Raw genomic sequence first — 25833 nt, forward strand, 5'->3', positions numbered from 1 at the left:
CTTAGCACATGACAGGTGTAGCATAGACAGTAATAATAATGCTGAGAATAACTATCATTTTCACGTTCCTCCCTTGATCAGGATTCTTCAAAGGCGCTTCCCTTGGATGCTACATTGAAACTTACCTCTGACTCAGCTACAGAACCTTTTCATACGCGATCTTTGCTGCCCCCTCACCTTGTAGTTTACATATGAATATACTGAACCCAAGGGTTAGATGCTGTTCCACACTTCCAAACCTTGGTCAGCGCTGATCGTTCTATCCAGAGCACCCTCCCACTGAACATCCCTCATTCTTCACACTCAGCTCAAAGTCTAGTTTCTTTGTGAAACCTCGCTGGATCCACCCCTCCCCCCAGGAGGGACATTTCTCCTACATTCTTTCTGAACTAAGGCACATGCCACCACCAGGCAATGATCACGCTGTGTTGTTCTTGTTTTAGTGACTCTCTTGTTTTAGTGACTCTCTACTCATCTCTGTCTACCACGGTACCCATAGATCCTTGTGCAAGCTTACACTCTAGGCTCTTGATAAATATGTGTTGATGTAATTATTGCCCCTGATCTCAGGAACCAGAAAACAGTGACGCAGATGGTTCTGGAGAAAGTCATTTTTCTCCCTGACTTCTTTTATGATCCTTTCTGGAAGGGGCATCTCAGGGTCTGTATGTGCTACGAAGAAGTGACTGGCACCAACCGGAGGGTAGGAGCCGGGCAGCACAGGTGTGCTATGGCTCAGGCTTGGGCTGGAGTTGGGGATCTGTGACTCAGCAGACTCTGGAAAGATCGACGCAAATCTCTCCTTGTCCTGGAGAAATAGCGCAAAGCCTGTGCCTTCCTAGAGTGTGGTCAGTGGAGAGCATCCATCCCTCACGGGTGAATCACTCCAGACAAACAAGGCCAGCCGAGGGGGGATAATTATATTTTTTCCCTGACATCACTTTTAAATATATCTCCCTTTGCAAATAATCAAATGGAATGAAGCTGCCCCATTTTAAAGCCAGATCTTCTAAAAAGTACTTTGAGAGAAAAATAGCAATTTTCAGACTTTTTTCACTTACACGCTGCTCAGATGAAGACTGTATAAAACCTGCCCCAGCCTTTACAAGTAAGTGAGAAACGGCTTTCTTGGCCGAGACCTGAGCCTGTGAGGCCTAAGCCTCCACTGTGCCTGCCTCCTGTTGGTTTCAGAGGGGGCCACGTTCTAAGAACTCAAGAGAGCACAGATTCACGGATTGTTGTTGTTGTCGTTTAGTTGTTCTAAAAAGATAATTTCTCCATGTTAAATCTGCATATAGATTTGGGCGATGTTACCATTAAGATTTATTTAGGTTCAGTAATGGAACCAGCTTAGAGTTGAACACATGCCTGCTCTAAAGCAACAATCACCATCTCCATATATCACATTATCAGAGCAGAGAGGACCTACCAGACTGCCGTAATTTGAAAAATGGCCGAAACGTGCATTTGCATTCCCTCTAGTATTTGTTGTCCTGGGAAGGCAAGCCAGCGTGCCTCTCCACAGATGAATTAGCTCTATCGTGGCCACTCCAAGCATTTGCTAGAGCCTTTGGCCTTTTCATCCCAGCATAGGTGTGGGTCTTTTTGACGTGTCGCAGGAAGCTCTGATTGGAATAGCCCAGTGGTTTTCAAGCTAGAGCTCGCCTCAGAATCACCGAAGACTTGTTAAAACAACATTGTTGTGACCATCACCAGGGTTTCTGATTTTGTGGGTAAAGTAAGGCCTGAGCATTGGCAGTTCTAGTAAGTTCTCAGGTGAGGACAATGTATTTCTTGCAATCTTCCCAGGTGATCCTGAAGCTGCTGGTCCAATACTTGGAGAACCACGGTATGCCTGGTACTGCTCAACACTGACTGTGCGTTAGAATCCCCTGCGGAATCTTTAAGAGCTGGCAACCCGGAGCTCCTCCCCCTGCGTCTGATTTAATTAGGGCTAAAGGAGACACAGTAACCTGTCCTGACACAGTACCTAAACTGACCTCGCTGAAATAGATGCTCGCACCACCTTTAAAAAATAAAAAATAGGTACAGAGAAGCACACAAAAGTGTAGCTCAGTGAATTATTAAATGGTGAGGATCCTCGTAACCACCAGACAGGCCAAGAAATTGAACTTGGTCAGCCACCCAGAGCCGACCCCTTCCCAGTCACAGCCCCCTCCATCCTGACTTCGACAGTAATCACTTCTTTGGTTTCTTTTTGTTTTGTTTTGTTTTATACTTATGTATCCCTAGACACTAGTTGCGTCTTGCCATTTCAAAAATTATTTGATACAGCTTTTAAATCTCTTTTAATCTTCAGAATTACCTCCATCCCTTTCTTTTCCCTATGTTTATGTGTTGAAAAACCCAGGCCATTTAACCTGTGGTTTCCAACAGTCTGGATTTTGTTGGTTGTGTGCTTATCTTGCTGTTAGTATGTCCCTCTTTCCTATATGTTTCTTGAAAATTGCAGCCGGGTCCAAAGGCTTGAATGGACTCCAGGTTGATCGCATCAGTAAGACTATAGGCGGGCTATGTTCTTTCATTAGGAGGCCACATCTAGTGTCTCTCTTTTTGTGATGTTAGCAGTTATTAATCCATAATGCCTAGGTCTGTTCATTCCCTGGGGATTTCAAAATGGAGGTATTCTAATTCTATCATTTCTTTTTTGCTTTTAATTGGAATGTTTTTACAACAGAGATGCTTTCCCTCATCAACTATTTGGTTAGCCATTAAGACAGTTCATGCAGGAAAAGAAGAATGAATGCATCCTTCTTTCTCTTTATTGACCAGTTTTTAAGATAATGAAAGCCCATGAAGTTAGCCAGTTAGTTTTTGTTAAAACTATTATTGTTAACTCGTGGACCTAAAACATATTTGATGGGTCTTAATTTATTTTAATTGTTATCCTTCTTAGAGCAAAAATAGTACCATATATGTCAATTGGGAGGCTAATCAGGTTGGCTGATGAATGTTTTTGACGCGACATTAGTGGTCTTTGATAAGTTTCTTGCCAACTGGCGTGACAATATATTCTAGGCTTATTGGCCTTTTTTTCTGCCCCAGACTTGGGATCAGTCAAGATCTCTTTTAATAGGGAATGAAATCTCAAGACTACTTGTGGGTAGGTCATGTTTCTAGGCTTTAAGTGGAAAGAGCTTAAATATATATATATATATATATATATATATAAATTTATATATAAATTTATATAAATAAATCAATATATATATAATATAGGGTTGGCCAAAAAGTTCGCAGGTTTTTCCATAAGATGTTATGGAAAACCTGAATGAACTTCTTGGCTGACTCTATCTATATTTAAAAGATAAAATACTTCAGGAGATGATATAGATATGTCTAATTTAAATGAAGGACTATAGGGTCCTTTTACATGTAGATCTAGATCTCTTTTTTTCCACCCTAAGAATCCTGATGAAATCCTCAGAACCAGAGGCTTATTGATTTGCCTCATTTCACAATATACACCCACCAACTTCAGAATACCAATACCAGTACTACAACTCCCAGTATGATTATGAAAAATAATGAATTTCTTACATATGCTCTTCTCACTCTCTCCCTTTTTAGAATAGTTGTACCATATCTACATTGTCACAGCAGATATGTACCTGTAAATACTCTCTCCTTTTTAACCCTCATTTAGTATTCTTTCTACAAATAACTGTATACTCAATGCTCACCATCGGGCTTTATGTAAATGCATCTCTAGTTCCTTTGATGATCTGAAGCTCATTCTCTGGTATATTTTTCAGGAAGGAGCATGTAAACAATATTCACTGAGCTCTTGCATGTTGATAGGACATTGCTAGCTTTATTTTATTCCTAAATCTTTTCTGAGTTTGGTGTTTCCTTTTGAGTTTCTCCAATTTTAATGTATAGTGTTATTTCATGTCATGTATCATTTTCCAAATGTCGTTTTGCTCATTTTGAAATAGTGGGTTACAGTTTTCCGGGCTTGCATTTCTGGCACGCGTTCATCGTCTTTAGGGATCTTATTTTGCTCCTTACTCTCAGTGTTTCTTCTATTAACTCTGAATAGACTTGACCTTGGATTGTACTTGTTGCTCATTTTTATATGAATTTATTTTCTCCTGAACCTTTAGCAGGCGGCAAGGTTCAGAACAGCTTTTCTCAGAGTTCCCACTTCTGTTTGTTTGTTTTTAAAAAGTGTGCAAACATCTGATGGCTGGTTTCCTGAATTTTCTTGGTGTTTTCCCCTCTCCTACTTCTATCTGGACTTTCTTTTCCCTTTTTCTCTATTGTCCATATTCTGCCCAATTTTGATTCCACTCCCAGGTGTTTCTCTTCCTTGTAGGTTTCTGTCCTGGAAGGTGGTCCTGATAAATCAATTTCAAGTTCATTCAAACTGCCTCATCTCCTTTCAGAATTTGCCAAGGAACTCCTCCATTTACTCACTAACAGTTTTATCTACTGTTCACAAATTGAAAGAATTTCATTTTCCAGCAAATACCCGCCGGGTATTTGGGGTTCTCCTCGTTCAAGACCTTCAGATGCCCCATTGCCTCCTTTCACTTCCTTCAATCATCACAGAAAGTTCTCTTAGACAGAACCTTCTTAGAACGTAGGAATACTTTTCTTTCCTCTGCTGTTGCACTCAAGAAAATTCATCATGACAGTGCGAATTCTATAATCTATCCTTCCCTTGGAAAATATTTTAAAATGTGATTAGGAAGATGGTTACACTATAGGATGACAGCTACATTGTGGGATAGTCATTGAATCTACCTGAATGCCCACCAAGAAATACATAAAAGAAACTAGACACCAAACCAAAAACTCATGGACAATATTTACAAAAACATTAAGCGATAACACATCCCCACATACCCCATAATACAAGTAGATGGGGACAAACCTGAATTAGTCAATACATGCCCATTATTTTTCCAGAAGAAACTTGTTTGTGCTTCACATTTTAGAAGAACTGAAACATTTTAAGAAGCTTCCTTTTCTCAGGGTATATGCCCAGTAGTGGGACTGCTGGGTCATATGGTAGTTCTGTTTTTAGTTTTTTAAGGAACCTCCATACTGTTCTCCATAGTGGCTATATCAATTTACATTCCCACCAACAGTGTAAGAGGGTTCCCTTTTCTCCACACCCTCTCCAGCATTTACTGTTTGTAGATTTTTTGATGATGGCCATTCTAGGCATATACCGTGAGAAAACCATAATTCAAAAAGAGTAATGTACCAAAATGTTCACTGCAGCTCTATTTACAATAGCCAGGACATGGAAGCAACCTAAGTGTCCACCGACAGATGAATGGATAAAGAAGATGTGGCACATGTATACAATGGAATATTACTCAGCCATAAAAAGAAACGAAATTGAGTTATTTGTAGTGAGGTGGATGGACCTAGAGTCTGTCATACAGAGTGAAGTAACTCAGAAAGAGAAAAACAAATACCATATGCTAACACATATATATGGAATCTAAAAAAAAAAAAAAAGGTCATGAAGAACCTGGAGAATGGACTTGAGGACACCGGGAGGGGGAAGGGTAAGCTGCAACAAAGCGAGAGAGAGGCATGGACATATATACACTACCAAACGTAAGGTAGATAGCTAGTGGGAAGCAGCTGCATAGCACAGGGAGATCAGCTCGGTGCTTTGTGACCACCTAGAGGGGTGGGATAGGGAGGGTGGGAGGGAGGGAGACACAAGAGGGAAGAGATATGGGAACATATGTATATGTATAACTGATTCACTTTGTTATAAAGCAGAAACTAACACACCACTGTAAAGCAATTATACTCCAATAAAGACGTTAAAAAAAAAATGATGAACTCTGGAAAATTCTGACAAGTGGCTCAACTAATTATGAAGACAACCATTCTCAAAGGATGAATATGAGGAATTTGAGTACAATTTTTAAAAAAGATAATGGTTCTTATCTCAAAATTACATTACCAAAACCTGAATGGAGTGAGTAAAACATACCTAATTTTCCTTTTTATACCAGATCAAGTCAGAAGGTACAGCTTCACTCCTGACTTTGATAATGAGAAATTATAGTTTAACTATTCCTTAAAAGACTTGAAAACAGGATGTAGGACTTTCATTCATACTAGAAAATAAAGTCAAACAAATCACAAAGAATATGACACAGAGGACAGGACCAAGGTAATAGTAAGGGTACCAAACAGAACCTCTCCCCATCCAAAAAATCCCCAAAGAATAGAGAAAAAGATGAAGAATTAAGACCAAACATACAGAAATTACTTAAGTAATTAATTGTAAGTGGTTTAGCTTTACTTTTTAAAAAATAAAAATGCGGAATCTAAAACAAACAAACAAACAAACCAAGCTCACAGGTACAGAGAACGGATTGGTGGTTGATCAGAGATGGGGGTTGGGGGGTGGGAAAAACGGGTGAATTGGTTTTGGTTTTGATTTTTTAGTTTAAATAAATTTATTTTTTAGAAAACTAATTAATTAGTTAAAAATAATTGCATACTAGACTCATACAGAGCTGGGCCATAAGGACACAGGAGGGACACACACACACACACACATCTCCACCCTCAATTTATTTTTCTTCTGTATTTTAAAATTTGACTCCCTTCTATGTGAGCCACATTCCAGAAAACTTCCACAGAAGCAAGTTAGGGTCCAGGAGCCTAAATTAGAGCTTTTCAGTCAAAGCTGTGTGACCTACATCTGCAAGAAGAGGACTCCAAGTTCATTTGGACTGAGGTGGGCTTCCTCTACCCTTTGAGCTGCAGGCAAACTTTCGATTCAATAGGTGGTGGTTGAAACCACTTTTTTCTTTCTTTTTTTCTTCCTGCTGAAACTATACAAGGAGAAAAAAAAATAGTGGAAAAGGGATACCCACTTAAAACCTGGCTCTGAAATCAGCTTGTTTTACAAACTCGCTGTATGTGTGGGAATAGTCTCATGACCACAGCTGCACAGAAGGAAGGCTGGTCAAAGCAGTCCAGGGCTGGGCATTTGCCTCCCAGGAGTTACTTCATCCTGGGTGGTGTTTGGGGGGAGGGGCGCTTTTTTAATGTTGTCCCGGCCACAGCACTTAGCTGCTTAGCCCAGGGTGGGGTTTGGGGCGGGGTGGTGGCTGGCACACTTTAGGAGCACAGCGACAGAGCAAGAAGCCTCACCATTAGCAGACTTGATCATCGTAAACAAATTATTTATTTAAAGTGAGGTTTCAAACTGTGTTCTGGTAGGAACTGCATATTCAAGTATAAGGGGTTTGATTACAAGTGCTTCTTGAATGATTTAAGTACTTAAGCATTTGTATTGGTTGTAAAAATTTATATTTTTGTAAAAAGGAAAAGTAACTGGCTTCTTCTGTAAGCCTGGGTTCCTCTACGGCCCCCAAGGGGAAAAAAGCCCCCCTACAAAGGAGCCACATTGCAGTGACCAGATGGCCAGTCACCGTAAGCATCTCTTGAAGGATGACTTCCAGTGCCTGTCCCCAGAGAGAACTTCTCTGCTGCCTCCAACCAGCAGGGAGCAATCGGAGTTCTCATATCTCCAACACCTTCACAGCCTGAAGAAGCCCACCACCCAAGGAGGGACCTTGTTTCCCTTCCTTCCTCTGTCTCCTACCTTCCATGTTTAGTTTAGAGACCCAGGATGACTGAAGTGAACTGTGGGGCTGGGCAGCATCCCCACCACCAGGCATTCCTTTGCTGCAATCACATTGATTTTTATGGGGAGTCAGTTTGGGGAAAGGTAAACCATTGTCTGAGGGCAGGCAGACAGCCTCCAAATCCTCTTGCTATAGAATGGTTCTGGAGCCCACCCCAAACCCTCTGTCTGCCTCAGGGGCTCAAAGGCAACCACCTGGAGGGGCCTTCTCCGGGGTAAGGTAAGGGGAGGTTTCATATTTATGGGCTTGGGGGGGTGGATGTTTGGGTCACCATCTGGGGGTGGCCTCCAACTGGAAAACATCCCTGTCGTGAAAATGAACCCAGCTGGTCTGGTGGTCAGTGGTGTGTTGTTTACAGACTCAAAACGTTTGGAGTTTCATCATGTGTTACTTTTCTATGCTGTGTAACAAAGCAGAGGTAGAGAGTAAAACAGAGGTAGTCCCTGTAAAAGAATGCATAGTAACCAAGGGTCCAAGTTTGATTTCAGGTGCCCAGGATCCTTAAATTATTCCCAGGGACTTCGGCCAATAGGGCAAGGATGGGAATGAAACTTTGCTTGGGAGGTAAATTCCTCCGGTAGTGCAAGTATTGATCCCCATCAGGACCCTTGCAAAGTGCAAAACCCCACAGTTCTTGAGCACAGGGAAAAGGACTTGGCTTCGTTTTCTTCCTCTCTTCTCCCTCCCAAAAGGAGCTGTCATAGAGCTGGGGCCTTCAAGCAGGGCTGGGTGGAGACGGGCCAGCCTGATCTCCTCTTGCCCCCTTCCTTAAAGGACCAGAACAGAGATTGGCTGGGGCCATTCTTCCATGCTGCCTGATGAACCCACATACCAGCCCAGGAGAGAAAGAATACATCCCTGCCAGGATGGCCAGGAACACAGCATACACCAAGTAACTCTCAGCCCAGTGCCTTGCTAGATAGTTTTAAACACAGGTGCCTGAAAACGTCTTGCTGGGATTCAAAAGCAGGTAGAAAACGCAGTGTGGAAAGTTAAGAAAGCTGGGGCTGAAATCACCTTCATCCCACACTGCTGTCTGGGGGAGGGATTTACAATGTGAGACTTTATAATTTAGGGTTGTCGGCTGCCCTACTGTAATTTATAACCCGCGTCTAATTTTATAACACTGTCCTCCGTCCCACGCCTTCCCTCCGCTGTTCCACTCTTTCCCGTCTCTGGCTCTTTCTCACTATTTGTTCATGAAATGACACCTGAGATGATAAAAGAGGATTCCTGCAATCTTCCGGGGAGACCGGTGAAGTGTAACGGGCTCTGGATGGGTGTCAGGAAACCTGAACTCTGGGCCCTGTGACCTTCAGCAAGTCACTTAACCTGCTGGGAATTCAATTAACTTTAATAAGGGAGTGGATTATCTCTAAGATCCCTTGTAGCCCCCAAATCTATAACCCTATGTAGGGGAACAGGAAATGTTTGCAAAGAATGATGGTAGGGAAAACCAAAAGTCCATTATTGTGGAAGAATTAAACGAAGGGTTTGGGTTTCCAGGACCAGTAAGGAGGAAGTATTTGCCTGCCGAAGCATTCCTTGAGCTGCGTGAATTATATTCTGAGAGTCTCCAAGGGCAAGTTCACACTACCGTTCACCACCAGGACAATTAAGTCAAATTAGGAATATGCAAAGGTCCAAGGGTAAACTTAATTTTGATAGAGAACAGGAAGTTAATGCTATATGCCCTCCCCGCCCACCTGGAAAAAGAAACAGATCCTGTTATGAATGAACCTCTTGTTACTTTTTATGAGAGGGAATGTGAAGAGTCTTGCTTCTGAGATACTACAAGAGCGCCTCATTTCCTGATGAGGGTGTGTGTGGAAGGCTGATTAGTTCAGATGAATTTCCCCAGGACCCTGTCATGCTCAACTTCTTCCTGCCTTGGTTACTTTTCTATGAGACTGAGATGAGGCTGTCCTGTCTGCAGGTTTATGGGGAAGGATGGCAGTAACCCACATGCTTACGGACCATTAGAACAGCAAGACACCGGCTCTTCTCATTGATAAGTGATGAGTTGTAGAGGTTTAAACCAAATTCATGCAGTGACTGAGTGCTATACTTGAAGAATCAAATATCCTGATAGATGTCAAAGAACTTTTCACCCTGAAAAGTGGCACTGAGACATTAGTCATTATTTGGGGCCATTCAGTTCAAACCCCTTCTTACAGATGAAGAAAATGAAGCCCAGAGAGGGGACTGTCATCCTCAAGTCAGCAGCAGGAAGATGGCAGAGCCACGCCTGGAAGCTGGGGCTCCAGGGAGAGGCCTGACCCCCAGACCAAGCTCCTTCTCTGTGTAAACCACATAACGATATTGAGGACATTTTATCTTTTCATCAGCTTAAACGTTTTGACTTCAAAGAATCTTAAATGCTTTCTTTGTGATTCCGTGTGTTTTGGGGGAGGTGCAATTAAATTCTAGGAATTAAAACAAGTTAGAAATGTAAAGCCTTGATTTGCCAGAAATCCTGTGGAATGGGGAGTGTAGTCCAACTGAAGTTTATGGCATTTTTTATTTTACAACTAAAAGCTATGCTTTTGGAGTACTTCTTTCATGCCAGGAGCGGTAATAGACATTTCACAGGCACTATCTTCACATAATCTTCACACAAACCCTCTGACGGTTAGCATTCCCATCGTACAGGGATGTTCATTCCAAAATTCGATGCAGATCTGGTTTTCGTACCTAGGCCTCTAAGATGGTAGTTCTCCACTGGGAGGACAGCCCCTGCCTTGGGCTGGGGCACTGCCACTGGCCTCTTCCCTGGATGGTATCAATGACCAAGGGAGGGCCACCTAATCTGAGCTAAACTACTAGCTCTCTGCCCCAACTCTGGGGCAAAATTACACAAGCAGGAGTAAGTCATTCTCAGGGTTGGACCCTCAAAAACAGTCCCTGAGTTCCTACCTCTACGCCCTGGGGCTGGGCCATGGGCTTTGTCCTTCTCAGGACTGTTTGTCCCACTGTACCTTCAATTCCTTCTTTCCAATAATATGAACTCCTACCCCCATCCCTACTTTCGTCTTAAATTTTTTAAATTGGTTTCTTTTACTTGTAAGCAAAGAATCCAAGGTATCTATCACTGTTACACAGGAATCCCTTGTTTTGCTTTAAAATATCAATCTTTGTAATAACCTTCTAAAATCTATAGCACCCACATCTCTGCCATATTACATACAATAGTGAATGTGTCAACGTAGTATGTTACTTAATGGAAAAATTGGGGTCTCCTAAAAATGAACATAAAAGGCACAGTAAGTTGGGCTGATTCTTCGCTTAGCCCAAGACACAGAGTGGAAGATATTCTTGGGGAGGGGACATTTGCTTCTGTTTTTCTTTTCTGCTAAATCCCTAACATGAAACTTAGTGCTTTGCCCCAGTCCCCTGGGTCTCCTGGGTAGCCCTGGAGCCCCTGCTATAAAGCCCTGGGCAGACCTTCCCCCAGCCCCAGCCCTGTCCCCTGGTGCCCTCTGTGTTCTCCAGCTACTGCCAAGAATGGCCCGCTTCCTTCCATTCACACGGCCTCCGTAGCTGTTGCTTCTCACCAGGGTCTTTGGCCTCATTGATCCTGGCCTGGAGTGGGGGTGAAGCACGCAGCTTACACAAGGCTGTTTGAGTGCTCTGGAAGCCAGTCTGGAGTTGGACTAACAAATAAGAGGAAAGCTACAGAGGGTCCTGGAGTCTCTTCACAGCCCCTGGTGTCACCGACCAGCCTGTGCATGATGCGTGGTCCTGATCTACCCAGCAGCCTTCACGCACGGCTGAGCCCATTCACTTCCCAGACTTTACACCCCTTTCCCAGCAGGAATTTAGAAGCTGAGTTATCCCAGGGCTGCGTGGTGTTTGAGATTTTCCTGCACGTGTGCACACTCTCTCACCTATTCCTCTAGGTGGGCTGAAAGGTAACTCCTGAATCTGAAAAGATGAACCTTTTGCTCCAAGATTCCTTTGGCGGGGTTGACTACGCAATAGCACCTGCAGCTGCTCCACACTCCTCCCCTCCACCAGGAGAGGCATCCAGCGGGGCTCACACATGTTCCAGACATAACCTGAGGACCTGTGCTGAGCGCCAGGTACTGAAGTAAGTACTGAGGATGCCGGGATTGGTAAAACACAGTCCCTGACCTCAAGAACTCCAAGACCAGGAGGCAAGAGCGGGAAATAAGGATTCATTGCATGACTGTGGACCACGTGTCATGTGAGAGAGGTGTTCGGGGGTTCTGACACACAGGCTGCAGAGAGGTAGAGGGGTCTCCTGGCATTCTGGAGAATTCTTCCTCTTCTGCCGTACAGTGTACCCCATGCACCTGCTCAGGGCCAGCTGTGCTGAGGGGAGAGCTGCCATCCATCACTGATTCCTGTCACTGTTACGGATTCATGCAAAATGCAGACGAGGATCTCAGCTCTCTGCCGTTATGATTAATCAGTTGATGCCTGTGTATCAGTCACATGAACATCTCTCCCTCTGAGGGGAACCACGGGATGCAAGGCCTCATTTAGCTGATGGGAACATGAGCCCATCTCTCATCAGGAAGCACCCCCGGCTGCTCTGAAGGAATCACTGGACCTTGTGAAGAGTTCATGTGCGGAACACCACTGATGGATTCATTTTCCAACTGCTTCGCCGGTTCCTTTTAAATGCATGAGGCTAATAAAGATTGCTTGCCATTCGGGGATTTTTCTCCTGGCCGCTTTTTGGTAGCCCACTTGGAGACATCAGTCACACAGCTTCCTCACTTACATCACAATCTAAGGTGGGAACGGATTCTGGAGAGAAGTGGGCTGGAGCTGCCTCTGTGACTGCAGGGCCTCTGCCTGAAAACACATGCGTGTGAGACAAGCAGGCAGGGCCCCAGAGAGGCCCTGGGCAGAGGGCAGTGAGTTTCCACTTTCTCTGAGTCCTCTGTGGGAAAGTTCAGAATACTCCTGGTTTCCACAATAGTCCTGCTTTGTTTTCCCACCTCCTAAAAATGGAATTACCTCTTCCTCCTCTCTCTCTCAGCTTCCTTCCTCCAGATCTTTGTAAAATTGCTGGTTTAAGGTCAGCTTCCTGCAATAAGATACGAGTTCCAAAAGGGACGTGTCTCCTTTGCCCTCTGCTGTATCCCCAGCATGTCTGGAAGTGCCTGGCACTTATAGATACAGACCAAATCGTTGTTGAATGAATGAGTGACTCTTCACTTTTCAACTTCAGCTCTCACCTCTGTGGGGACGACTCCAGCCTCAAACTTTCTCCTAAACAAAATCCCGCATCGCCAGCTGTTTGTCTGCATTTCTTTCTGCTGCCTGCTCATAGGCAACATGCTTGCAACAGAGATCTTTTTCTTTCTCTCCAAGCCAGCATCCCCAAATGACCTTCCTCTTTCTGCCAGCAACACCATCATTCACCCAACTCCCGTACCAAACTTCAGTGTGGGGCTGCTCCCCTCTCCTTCTGCGGACCCCAGCTTGTCCTAAAGCCTGCTTACTTGTTCACGGCAAGGTCTCCAGCTGCCTTCCCTTTCTTATCAATCCCAGTCGCATGGTCTAACTCAGAACCTCATTCCCTTAGATTTACCCTCTTACAACTGCCTCCTAACTGGTCTCATTGCTTTCCTCATCCATGGGACAATTTTCCTCCAGATCGGTATCCCCCAAATTCTTCATTCATCTGCCACTTCTCTAACCTAATCAACAGTCATCAGCCACTCTCCACTGCCTACTCTTTTGAACCTTGGCATTCAGAGTTCTCCATGGTCACCCTTTAAATCAGCAGTCCCCAACATTTTGGGCACCAGGGACAATTTTTCCACGGACCAGGGTGGACTTATCCATCCCCTTCCAGCAAGTCACTAGCATCCTGCAGGGCATGTTACAACAGGCAACAACTTCCAAAGAAATGATGTGATAAAGGCATGGTCATTTAGAGGATGTGCTTCAAGCAACTGCACAGGCAACATCCTGTGGCCCTAAGGAAAGAAGCGGATATTTCTACAGGGGGAGTGTGGATGGGTCGTGATGGTCTGGGGCATACGGGAGGCTCCATTTCTGGGGAAAAGAAGAGTCCAGGAGATCCAAACTAATTGTTGGTGGTGGTGGTGGTGGTCGTGTGTGTGTGTGTGTGTGTGTGTGTGTGTGTGTTAACCAACTTCTTAGGAAGAAAAAACTGCAGTCAGAAATTAGAGCTCAGAGATACAAAAGACCCCGAGTAGCCAAAGCAGTCTTGAGGGGAAAAAAACAGAGCGGGAGGAATCAGACTCCCTGACTTCAGACTATACTACAAAACTACAGTAATCAAGACAATATGGTACTGGCACAAAAACAGAAACATAGATCAATGGAACAAGATAGAAAGCCCAGAGATAAACCCACGCACCTACGGTCAATTAATCTATGACAAAGGAGGTAAGGATATACAATGGAGAAAAGACAGCCTCTTCAATAAGTGGTGCTGGGAAAACTGGACAGCTACATGCAAAAGAATGAAATTAGAACACTCCCTAACACCATACACAAAAATAAACTCAAAATGGATTAGAGACCTAAATGTAAGACCGGACACTATAAAACTCTTAGAGGAAAACATAGGAAGAACACTCTTTGACATAAATCACAGCAAGATCTTTTTTGATCCACCTCCTAGAGTAATGGAAATAAAAACAAAAATAAACAAATGGGACCTAATGAAACTTAAAAGCTTTTGCACAGCAAAGGAAACCATCAACAAGACGAAAAAACAACCCTCAGAATGGGAGAAAATATTTGCAAATGAATCGACAGGATTAATCTCCAAAATATATAAACATCTCATGCAGCTCAATATTAAAAAAACAAACAACCCAATCCAAAAATGGGCAGAAGACCTAAATAGACATTTCTCCAAAGAAGACATGCAGATGGCCAAGAAGCACATGAAAAGCTGCTCAACATCACTAATTGTTAGAGAAATGCAAATCAAAACTACAATGAGGTATCACCTCACACCAGTTAGAATGGGCATCATCAGAAAATCTACAAACAACAAATGCTGGAGAGGGTGTGGAGAAAAGGGAACCCTCTTGCACTGTTGGTGGGAATGTAAATTGATACAGCCACTATGGAGAACAGTAGGGAGGTTCCTTAAAAAACTAAAAATAGAATTACCATATGATCCAGCAATCCCACTACTGGGCATATACCCAGAGAAAACCATAATTCAAAAAGACACACGCACCCCAATGTTCATTGCAGCACTATTTACAATAGCCAGGTCATGGAAGCAAACTAAAGGCCCATCGACAGACGAATGGATAAAGATGTGGTACATACATACAATGGAATATTACTCGGCCATAAAAAGGAACGAAATTAGGTCATCTGTAGAGACGTGGATGCATCTAGAGACTGTCATACAGAGTGAAGTAAGTCAGAAAGAGAAAAACAAATATCGTATGTTAGCGCATATATGTGAAACCTAGAAAAATGGTACAGATGAACCAGTTTGCAGGGCAGAAATTGAGTCACAGATGTAGAGAACAAACGTCAATCCCAATCAAGGGGGGAAAGCGGCAGGGTGGTGGGGGTGGTGGTGTGATGAATTGGGTGATTGGGATTGACATGTATACACTGACGTGTATAAAATTGATGACTAATAAGGACCTGCTGTATAAAAAAATAAATAAAATTTAAAAATTAAAAAAAAAAAGAAATTAGAGCTCAGACACATAGCCTGGCACATAAGTAGTCTCAATAGGAACTGCGCCTAGTTCTCCTTCCGGAGTTGCAGGTTCAGACGTTCTCCTGGTACCTCCATAATGTCTTTAACAAGCACCCAAGTATGTAGACACAGCATCTGGGTGGACCCTATTAGTCTTATTAAATCAAGATTCTGAAAGTCATAGCTGCTTAAACCAGGTTAACTGCTACAAATTCTGTCTTAATAAGGCTTCTTTTTTTCTGAGTGGAATACAGCATATAAAGAAAAAATACGGATCTTTTCTGTTTTTTCCGTGGATTGAAACTCAGGGCAGACATATCTATAGACCACATTAACTGGGTATGAGACTTTGTGCCAATACAGGCATCACCCCCAGGGTGATTTTCCCCAGGGAAAGGCTTTGGAAAGCTTTCTTAATGTGAAGATGCTGTAACACTCTTCAGCCAGCCCTGGGAATTGCAAATGCAGCCCAGAGATGGAACTGGAATTTACCTTCTTTAAAAAGATGGAATCCCAACACTTGTAGCTGAAACTGCAAAGAACTAACAGTCATCATGCAAGTCCATTTGATGGTAATTAATATTTATTATTTTTACTGCTTTGTGGAATTTCCTCAGACGTGTTTTCATCCTTTGAGCTAACTTCTCTTTATTCCAAATTAGCACCTGTTATCACTCCTTAGAAAAGAATGACTAGGAAAAGGGTGGGCCAATATCAACAATGGGAAAGAGGAAGAATTCATTAAGCCAGGCTTAGATGGATATCAGTGTGGGAGTCCTGGACAGAGCTCAGGGCAGGGTCAGCCTGTGCGTCTCTACTGTTCTCCCCCACGGTGGAGTTATTTATGACTGTCTTCCCGCTGAGTTATAATCTCCTCCCACTACAGGGTCCTATTTTCCATTCAACTGCTTATTTTCTGTTGAACTGTTGGGGCAGAAACAGTGCAAAAATGCACCCAGAGACTCGGAGAACGTCTATTTCAGGTCATGACAAAGTAACTGGTAGCAGACTTATCTTCCCACCATGAACTACTAGAAAACCAAACAGAATATGTGAAACAACTGTTTTCAGACACTGGATAACAGGCAGCATAAGAATGTGACCCCTAGAGAAGGGAGATAAACAAGGTGAACAAGGTAAAGCTCTACCATCACCTTGGTTTTCTGCCTGGAGGCACTTCCCAGATCTCAGTGCAGGGAGACAGATCCCAAGCAGGACACCGCAACCTCGCTGAATTGAAGAGACAGAAATCATAGTTCGGAGAGACTGAGGCAGCTTTGCAGGGCAGAGCACTGGAGAGGAGGGAACTATGGAAAGCAAGAGCTCCAGAAGCCTGTCTAGGTATCCCTTTGAATCTGACTGGATATTAAGCTGTGTGTTTTTAGAGTGAAACTCCATGGGACCGGGTAAGGAACAGCAACCTGTGAACTGTGAGATGAACAATTCCCAGAGCTTACATAGGGCTGGGAGACACTTTAGTTCCACCAGCCAGAGTGGAAAGACCACAGTGAATACCCAGGGTATTTAATAGAGGTTTTACAAGGGCCACAACATTCAGTAGGTCTAACTAGCCTTCGAACAAAGGCTACTTTAGGATCATTCTAATAAAACTTAAAACACAAAGGATCTTCCAAAGGAACAGTTTGCTCTTCAAATAAGTTGACTGCCTGCCAGAGCAAAGACCAGCTCTCTTTAAAGGAAGGCGACAAAATGTATATGCTCAACAAGGTAAAATTTACAGTGTCCAGCATAGAATTAAAAATTACTAAACAAGTCAGGAGGCAAGGATGGTGGCCTATAACCAGGAGAAAAATATTAGTTCACAGAAATAGAGAGTAAGAGCCTAAATCCTTTAGGTGTATTTTTGTCTCCTATCCAAATTCTCCTTTTCATAATTAGCAACTTACTTTACTCCTGTCAGACTCTTTAAATAGAAAGCCACTCCTGTTTACCTACCATCTGATGTGCTTGACAGGTAATTAACTAAAAATGTACAACAAGTCCTCAGAGGCCACCTGATAGCTTCTGCCTTGGAAGAAACAAAGGCTGCGCTTGCACGGGTGAGATAAAGAAAAGTTGCTCATCCCCAGCTGCGACAATAATAAATACTAGATAAATTCTTTCCAGGGAGGTGATGCGCCAACTTCCTTTTCAGCTTCTCTGGGCTTTGTAAAATCGTCTCCCACTCCTACTTCCCCACCTCCATGCCTACAGTGATTTCAAAGCCAATGAATGAGAACACACATAGCAAACATTGGCAAGAGCCCAAAAGATGAAAGGAGGGAAAAGCAAAATGAGACTCTATTTGGACTGTACCTCAGTTTTCTCTATTATTCTTGGGGAACTGTGCCAAATTATTTCTTTACTTTAACAAGTACATTGAAAAGCTACCCAACTTTCAATCACTATGATCTTACAAATAGCTACCTAGCACAGCCTGCAGAAAGTGGCAGTCACCAAGTACACAGGATATAGAGTGCGAAGAACAGGTGGGAGAAGGACATTTTTTCCATCTCAGCTTCTATGCGGTAGTTTAGGAACTTAGCTTTTGCTTAGCTTCATTTAACCAAGTAATCAGTTCAAATTTAAGCATTTATTTTAAATGTCATCCACCCTGACCACCACCACTGGCACACACACAAGGCTCTTGATGTGTAGATTTTGAGTGTGAAAGCAAATCTCTAACCCTAAGAAGGATGTTTGTCCCCTCTTTGATATGCTGGGCACACTGAATTGCAGGGCCATTCAATAGTTCCAAATGTTATTATACTATACATGCTGGAGTTGAAGAGGCTTCTGCTGTGCCTCTTAGTCACGTCACTGTGTGGGTAGCGGGGTTCTGGCCAACAATGACCACACACAGTTTGGGCCTGAGTGACTTTACAGCCATCTCACTGAGTCCTGAGAGCTCTCCAGAGCTGACAGCACAGGGCTAATTAGAAAGGCAACTCAAGTAATTGACTAGGTAATGAGGGGAAAGGCCTGTGACTTAACTTTTACCTACTATTGTTCCCTGTGGGGTTTTTGAAGGGAAGTAATCACCTCCTCATTATTGCAAAGTGTTACTTGATGTGTGTTTTGTGGTTGCTGCCATATTTGTTTCTTCCTCTGAACTCTCCAGGAGCCTGAGTTACAGGCGTACCTCCTTTTATTGCACCTCACAGCTATTGCGTTTTTCACAGACTGAAGGTTTGTGGCAGCCCTGCATCCAGCAAGTCTCTCAGCACCATTTTTCCAGCAGCATTTGCTCACTTCATGTCTCTGTGTCACGTCAGTAATTCTCATACTATTTCAAACTTTTTCATGATTATTTTTGCTATGATGATCTTTGATCTGTGATCTTTGATGTTATTGCAAAAGATTACAACTCACTGAAGGCTCAGGTGATGGTTAGCAGTTTTTAGCAATGACGTATTTTTATTAATTAATTAATTTATTTTTGCTGTGTTGGGTCTTGGTTTCTGTGCGAGGGCTTTCTCTAGTTGTGGCAAGCAGGGGCCACTCTTCATCGCGGTGCAAGGGCCTCTCACTATCACGGCCTCTCTTGTTGTGGAGCACAGGCTCCAGACGCGCAGGCTCCGTAGTTGTGGCTCATGGGCCTAGTTGCTCCGCGGTATGTGGGATCCTCCCAGACCAGGGCTCGAACCCGTGTCCCCTACATTAGCACGCAGATTCTCAACCACTGCGCCACCAGGGAAGCCCCGTATTTTTCAATTAAGGTATGTACCTTGTTCTTTACAGTACACAGTATAGTGTAAACATAATATTTATATGTACTGGGAAACCAAAAATTTTGTGTATTGCAATATTCACTTTATTGCGGGGGTCTGAAACTGAACCCACAGCATATCTGAGGTCTGCCCGTATTTGTTCCCCAAAGGCTTGAGCTTCTCTTAGGTATCCCATTAAGATCACCTCAATTTCCAAGTGTCGAACTTGAAACACACACTCTAAGCAGTAAGCTAGTCTTACATTTTCCCCAGTGAATGAATTCCCACAGACACACCCTGCACGTGTCTGGTCTCGGCTTGCACATCTCCAGATAAGGAACGTACTACCTCACTCGGAAGCCCATTTCTCTACTAAGAAAGTTCTTAAAATGGAACTGAAGTATCTCTCCTACTTACTGGTTCTAATTCTTCCTTCTCATGCAAGAAACAGTCTACTCAGGCTTCCAAATGACAGCTCTTGTGTTATACTCTGCTCCAGCCCCTTCAACCATGCCCCAAACCCGGTCACAGCCCAAGTGTCCTCCCCTCGAGACAGTGACACTGCAATAGAATTCTGACCCTCTCAGTTTCTTTTTCTTTTCCCCTCTTTTTCTGTTTTTTGTTTTTCCTCTATTCTTCCTTCCTTTCGTCCTTTTTCCTTCCTTCCCTCCCTCCCTCTTTCCTTCCTTTCTTGCTAAAAAACGTCAGACAGAGAAAGACAAATACTGTGTGATATTACTGAAAAATACAACAAACTAGTGAATATAACAAAAAAGGAGCAGACTCACAGATATAGAGAACAAACTAAGGGTTACCAGTGGAGAGAGGGAAGGGTGGAGGGGCAACATAGGGGCAGAAGATTAAGAGGTGCAAACTATTAGGTATAAAATAAGTTACAAGGATATATTGTACAACACAGGGAATACAGCCAATATTTTATAATAACTACAAGCAGCGTATAACTTTTCAAAATTATGATTCACTATACTGTACACCTGTAACTTCTATAATATTGTACAACTAAACTTAAATAAACATACACACACATATAAAGTTGAAACATTGTTCATAAACACCAACTGCGTGCCTCTAGTATTCCCCAAGTCTCTTTGGAAGTACTAGACTCAGACCTGCTAATGTGGTAGCTCTCTTGCTCCACAGAAATAGACTCTTGGATCCTACTTACTCAAAGAAGCATGGTGGAAATGTTGCTTTGGGATCATATTTTTTCCAGAATGTCAGCCTCCGGCCCCCACTTTTCATTTCACTACACATCTCCTGAGCACGAAATAGAGCTGAGAGTCAAGAAATCACTTGGTTCAATTCAGATGACAAATTTTTGGTCACATATAGCAGCTGAGAGAAGAAAAAGAGCTTTATAAACATGAGGTCTTCTGATGAGTGTGCTAAGCCTGCACACCACAGCACAAGGGGAAGGCGCGGCCTCCAAGTGCACACCAAGCTCGGTGACTCCTTCACCCGCTAAACGTGGCGCTTCTCTTTTCATAAGCATGAACTGAGACCCTAGAAACTCCCCACCTGCCTGCAGGGGGATAGGTCATTCACAAATAAAGGCAAGTGTCACAACTCTTCGTGGAAAACTAACATCATACTTGTAAAAATAATTCTCAAATAGTATTTAATGTGTTTCATCATTGCTCGTGATACTGATGGTGTATTAACTTTCTTCTTGTTTCTTTGGAAAACAAACTACGAGGACTGCCTTTTCTCTTCATATCACGTCAAAGTAAGGGTGGATTTAAGTGTGTAGTTATGGATTTATATACACATATTTGGAGAAATTGGACAGCCGTATCCCAACATTTTCTAAAAGGACATAGCAGGTATCAATAACGGGGTAAAACTGTGGCTCTGAGCCACCAGCCGGAAATGGAAGTCGTAGCCCAGCTGCATGGACACACTCAGGCTGATGAAGGCAGGCTGTGGAATTCTAACCAGCATGCTGAGGTGCTCTGCATTCAGCCTGCATCACCCAAGACAGAAAACAGCGTGTTGATGAGGGAGAAGGTTGAATGACACAAAGTTCCACTGGACAGGCTCCAGGCATCAGCCAGGAGAACGGAGTGCCACGGCTGGCTTGAGGGCCGAAGCTGAGCCAGAAATAGGACTAGGAGCAAATGAAACTCATAAAAGAAATGCAAGGCTCAGACAGACTCACACTCGAGAGAAAGGAGACCAGTGCGCAGGGAGGAAGCGGGCACTGTTTGTGTTTCGGGGCTTTGTGGTTACTGGCCCTTGCTGAAAGCAGTGTCCATTTTGTTGGTCACCTGGGATGCAGAATGAAACGAAACCTGGCTAAATAAGAAAAGGGAACTCACTGGTTCAAGGGACTAAAAAGCCAGGGGCAGGGGCTTCCCTGGTGGCGCAGTGGTTGAGAGTCCGCCTGCCGATGCAGGGGACACCGGTTCGTGCCCCGGTCCGGGAAGATCCCACATGCTGCGGAGCGGCTGGGCCCGTGATCCATGGCCGCTGAGCCTGCGCGTCCGGAGCCTGTGCTCCGCAATGGGAGAGGCCGCAGCAGTGAGAGGCCCGCGTACCGCAAAAAAAAAAAAAAAAAAAAAGCCAGGGGCAGGACTGGTTTCTGGAACAGATGGGGCGAGAGGCGCAGATAATGTCATCGGTTTCACTTTCTCTGTCTGGGCTCTGATTTCCTCTGTGCGGGCTCCACCTACAAGCAGAAGCCCTCTTCTGCTGCTAAGATGGCTGTAGCTGTTTGAGGCTCCCATCGCATCCTCACGGCAGTCTCAAGCAAAAGAGAACTTCTCTTTTTCAGTGGTTCTCACAGAAATCCTGAAACTGAGTCCTGGCAGCTCTGATTGGTCTACTTCGGGCCACATGTCCATCCCTCAAGCAGCTGCCCTCTAGCAAATTATTTTCTGGGACTAAGATGAGCCAACTTCCTTGTTTCGAGGTCTTCTCTGCTCTTCTTTTTCTTTTTCATTTATTTGTCAAATTAGTTACTCACTCTTTGGGGCAATTTTCATTACCTACTGGAAGGCACAATGCTCCAAAGAAGGGAAGGTGTGTTTATGAACCGCGCTGAGAACGCTGCAGTGTACACACCCCAGACCTTGCCTTATCTTCTCCCTGACGTGACTCAGGTTGTTGGCTGGTCTCCTGCAAACCCCAGATCCTCCTCATTAAAGGATGAAGCCACTGTATTCTTAGTCTAATTTGCAATCATGGCTTTAACCCAGTGTAAGTTGAAGGAAGAGAAGAGACTAAGCCCTATGAGAAACCCATCATCCTTGGGATTTAGAGAAGGACAGAACTTTAGAAGTCGTCTAGTTCAAAACTTCATGGTGGGTGATCGCTAATGGTCCCTTTCTCCAAGATCAGTCAGTAAGAAAAAGTAAAAATTAGAGTCAGCATTTCTCAGGTCCTTGTCAGTTGCCAAGCACGTTTACCTACAGGCTTTACGTGCATTGATTTGTTTAATTCTCATGTAATCTCTTAGATGAATACTATCACTATCACCATGTTACGGATGTAAGAGAATCTAGGTAACTTGCCCAAGGCCACATGGTACAGGTGAGATATAAATCTATGGGTATGAATCTGTGTTTGAGCTAAGATCTGAATAATTCTAGAGGTGTCACTCTTACACACTCAGCTATAGTTTTCCAACCCAAACTGAGTAGGACTGAGTTAACAAATATATAGGGAGTAACGGACAATATTCTGAAAGACAAAAAGTCACATACCCGTACAATGCCATTGAGCACACACCTTCCATTGAAGTCTGGGTAAGACTTGGAAATTATGAACTTAAGTGGGTAATACATGTCAAGTTACTTTATTTTCTTTAACTCAAATTAATTTTGATTCTGAGTCCCCAACCCAATGCTATGGCGTGGCAAGGAATCCAGGCCCAGTGAATTGGGGCCTGTCCCCACCCGGAGCTGGGGGTCTTACACAGAGGAGAATGCATAGGGGGGCCCATGGCTTCCAGTCCTTGCCAACCCACTCACTGCTCAAACCCACGTGGCTCCTCAGGTATAGAGATTCTGCTGCCTTCTTACAGCCCCGGTACCTGTCAATCTTGGTTGAGGTCGAGGGCTCCAAGATGTGCGGGTCCCCCCTCTCCAGGCAGATCACACAGCCAAGCCTCCACTTCTCTCCCACATTACCCAGGAGGCTCTCTTCTCATCACTGAGACCATCATTCTCAGTCTCCACCGAATGTGAGCTCCACACGTACAGGAACGTTTGTTTCGTGTACTGATGTCTCCTCAACGCCTAAGCCAGAGCTCAACACGCAGACTTTGCTGCTTCTGCTCCCCCGCCCCCAGAAAGCCCTTCCTGCCTCCCTGTCCCCCCGGAAGACCCAACACTGTCCCCACAGTAACCTAAGGCCATCAAGAGAAACAGGTTCTCGGGACCTGGGGGAGAAAGAAACCCAGAGTACAGAATGATAAAGGCTCTCATTCTTTTTGATTTCCCCTGCAGCAAAGACAGGACCCAAACTAATATCTGAATAAATCACCCTACCCTTCGTGGACCCACCAATGAGATTTCAGCACTGTTTACCTATGTTTTAGCTGTTGGGAAAAAGAGGAAAGACATGAGCGTGAAGACAATTATAAAGATTTCAAAGGTCTTTCTTACTGAAATGACAAAGTTTGAGAAGTTCCTCTCTCCAGCCCCAGGAGAATGAGATAGCACTCGTACACTTAGAGGGATTTCTCTCTCTTCGGCGGAACAAAAGAGATCAGCTTTCAATGTGGGGGAGACTGCTGAAGTTCTCTACAAACTGCCAGGCTCAGCACCGTCAGTGCATGTGGAGAGAGAGAGAGAGACAGAGAGAGACAGAGAGAGAGAGAGAGAGGGAGGGAGGCAGAGGTACCTGGCAGAAGGAAAGATAAGTGTCGAAGTCACAGACGTACACCAGTGTACAGAAATGCAGAAAAGACACTCTGAAGTACATAGAGACAGAGGAGAAGGAACCACTAAAAAGAAAATAGCAAGAGTTAGAACACACCAGTGCTGAACTTCAAATTAAATGCTCTGTCATTCCCCAGACTTAACTAATTTCACATTAAAGTAGTAGCTATACCACTTAGGCACCTTGAGAAAAAATGATTTCATTGAATGAGCTGTCTCACTGCAAACCTGCTTCAAGGTTCAGCCACTAAAAGAAATAATATATTTGCTGTCCTTTGCCTGCCCTCATCTCCGAGGCACTTCTCCACGTGCACAGGCAGACTTCGGAGATATTGTGGGTTTGGTTCCAGACCACCACAATGAAGCAAATATTGAATACAGCGAGTCACTTGGATTTTTTTGGTTTCCCAGTACGTATAAAAGTTATGTTTACACTGCTCTGTAGTCTGAGTGTACAATAGCATTATGTCTAAACAAATGTACCTATCTTAATTTAAAAATGCTTTATTGCTAAAAAATTGCTAACCATCAATCACAGATCACCATAAAAATATAATAAAATAATAATTTGAAATATTGCAAGAATTACTAAATGTGACAGAGATACGAAGTGAGCAAGTGCTGTTGGAACAATGGTGCCGATAGACTTGCTTGATGCAGGGTTGCCACAAACCTTCAATGGTGGGAAAAAAAGCAGAGCTCAATAAAACAAGGCATGCCTGTACTTGGTGTTTTGAATTTGCTCTCTCACAGCCCTTCGGGTATCAAATTAAAAACTACTCTGTCCTCTCCTTTTCTTGTCTTTCTGGCAAATGCCCCTTGGTTTTGTAAAAAATTAATAAACAGAAGCCTCAATTAAATAGAGTTGGGAGACCAGAAGGGGGAGCTATCATACCCTGTGAGGAGAGCAGAGCCCAACAAGAAGAAAGACTCTTCTTTCCTGGCAAGGACTCAGCCAGTGGAAAGCCATGACCTTTTGTTTACTGTGGCCCTCCCAATTTCCTTTCCCCCTCTATAGAAGTGTTCTCCTTCCTTTGCCATGGGGGGACTTGCCCGTGGCTTGCTGTGGTTGCAGACCCTGAATTGCAATTCTCTGCTGATCCTAAATAAACCCATCTTTGCTGGAGAAATACCTGGTGGTCTATTTGTTTCAGGTCAACAGTTTACAGGTATGTTTTAATCAATAGGCCTGCAGCTCTAAGTGTACGATGGACAGCTTCTCGAAAGATCTTTGTCAATCAAATTGTAATACAGCAGCACTATTTACAATAGCCAAGACGTGGAAGCAACCTAAGTGTCCATCGACAGATGAATGGATAAAGAAGATGTGGTATATATACATACAATAGAATATTACTCAGCCATAAAAAAAGAATGAAATGATTCTATTTGCAGCAACATAGATAGACGTAAAGATTATCATACTAAGCGAAGTAAGCCAGATGAAGACAAACATCATATGATATTGCTTATATGTGGAATCTTAAAAGAAAGGACACAGATGAACTTATTTAAAAAACAGAAATAGACTCACAGACATAGAAAACAAACTCATGGTTACCAAAGGGGTGGGGGGGGGGAAGAGGGATAAATTAGGAGTTTGGGATTAAAATATACACAATACTAAACATAAAATAGATAACCAACAAGGACCTACTGTATAGCACATGGAACTATACTCAATATCTTTTAATAACCTATAATGGAAGAGAATGTAAAAAAAGTATATATTTATATATATGTATAAGTGAATCACTTTACTGTACACCTGAAACTAACACAACATTGTAAATCAACTATATTTCAATAAAAATTTTAAAAAATCAAATTTTAATAGATTATATTATATGAGGATGGGTTGGGGTATTAGTGTGATG

At 43.4% G+C, this 25833-nt stretch overlaps 1 protein-coding gene across 1 annotated transcript in view; it reads right to left on the reverse strand.

Moving 5' to 3' along the window:
- Positions 1-25833, reverse strand: part of PLPP4 (phospholipid phosphatase 4) — a 192667-nt gene that overhangs the window by 42129 nt on the left and 124705 nt on the right. The gene's annotated exons all lie outside the window — the stretch shown is intronic.

This window comes from Pseudorca crassidens, chromosome 16 (genome assembly GCF_039906515.1).
Source record: "Pseudorca crassidens isolate mPseCra1 chromosome 16, mPseCra1.hap1, whole genome shotgun sequence".
In the NCBI taxonomy this organism is placed as follows: domain Eukaryota; kingdom Metazoa; phylum Chordata; class Mammalia; order Artiodactyla; family Delphinidae; genus Pseudorca; species Pseudorca crassidens.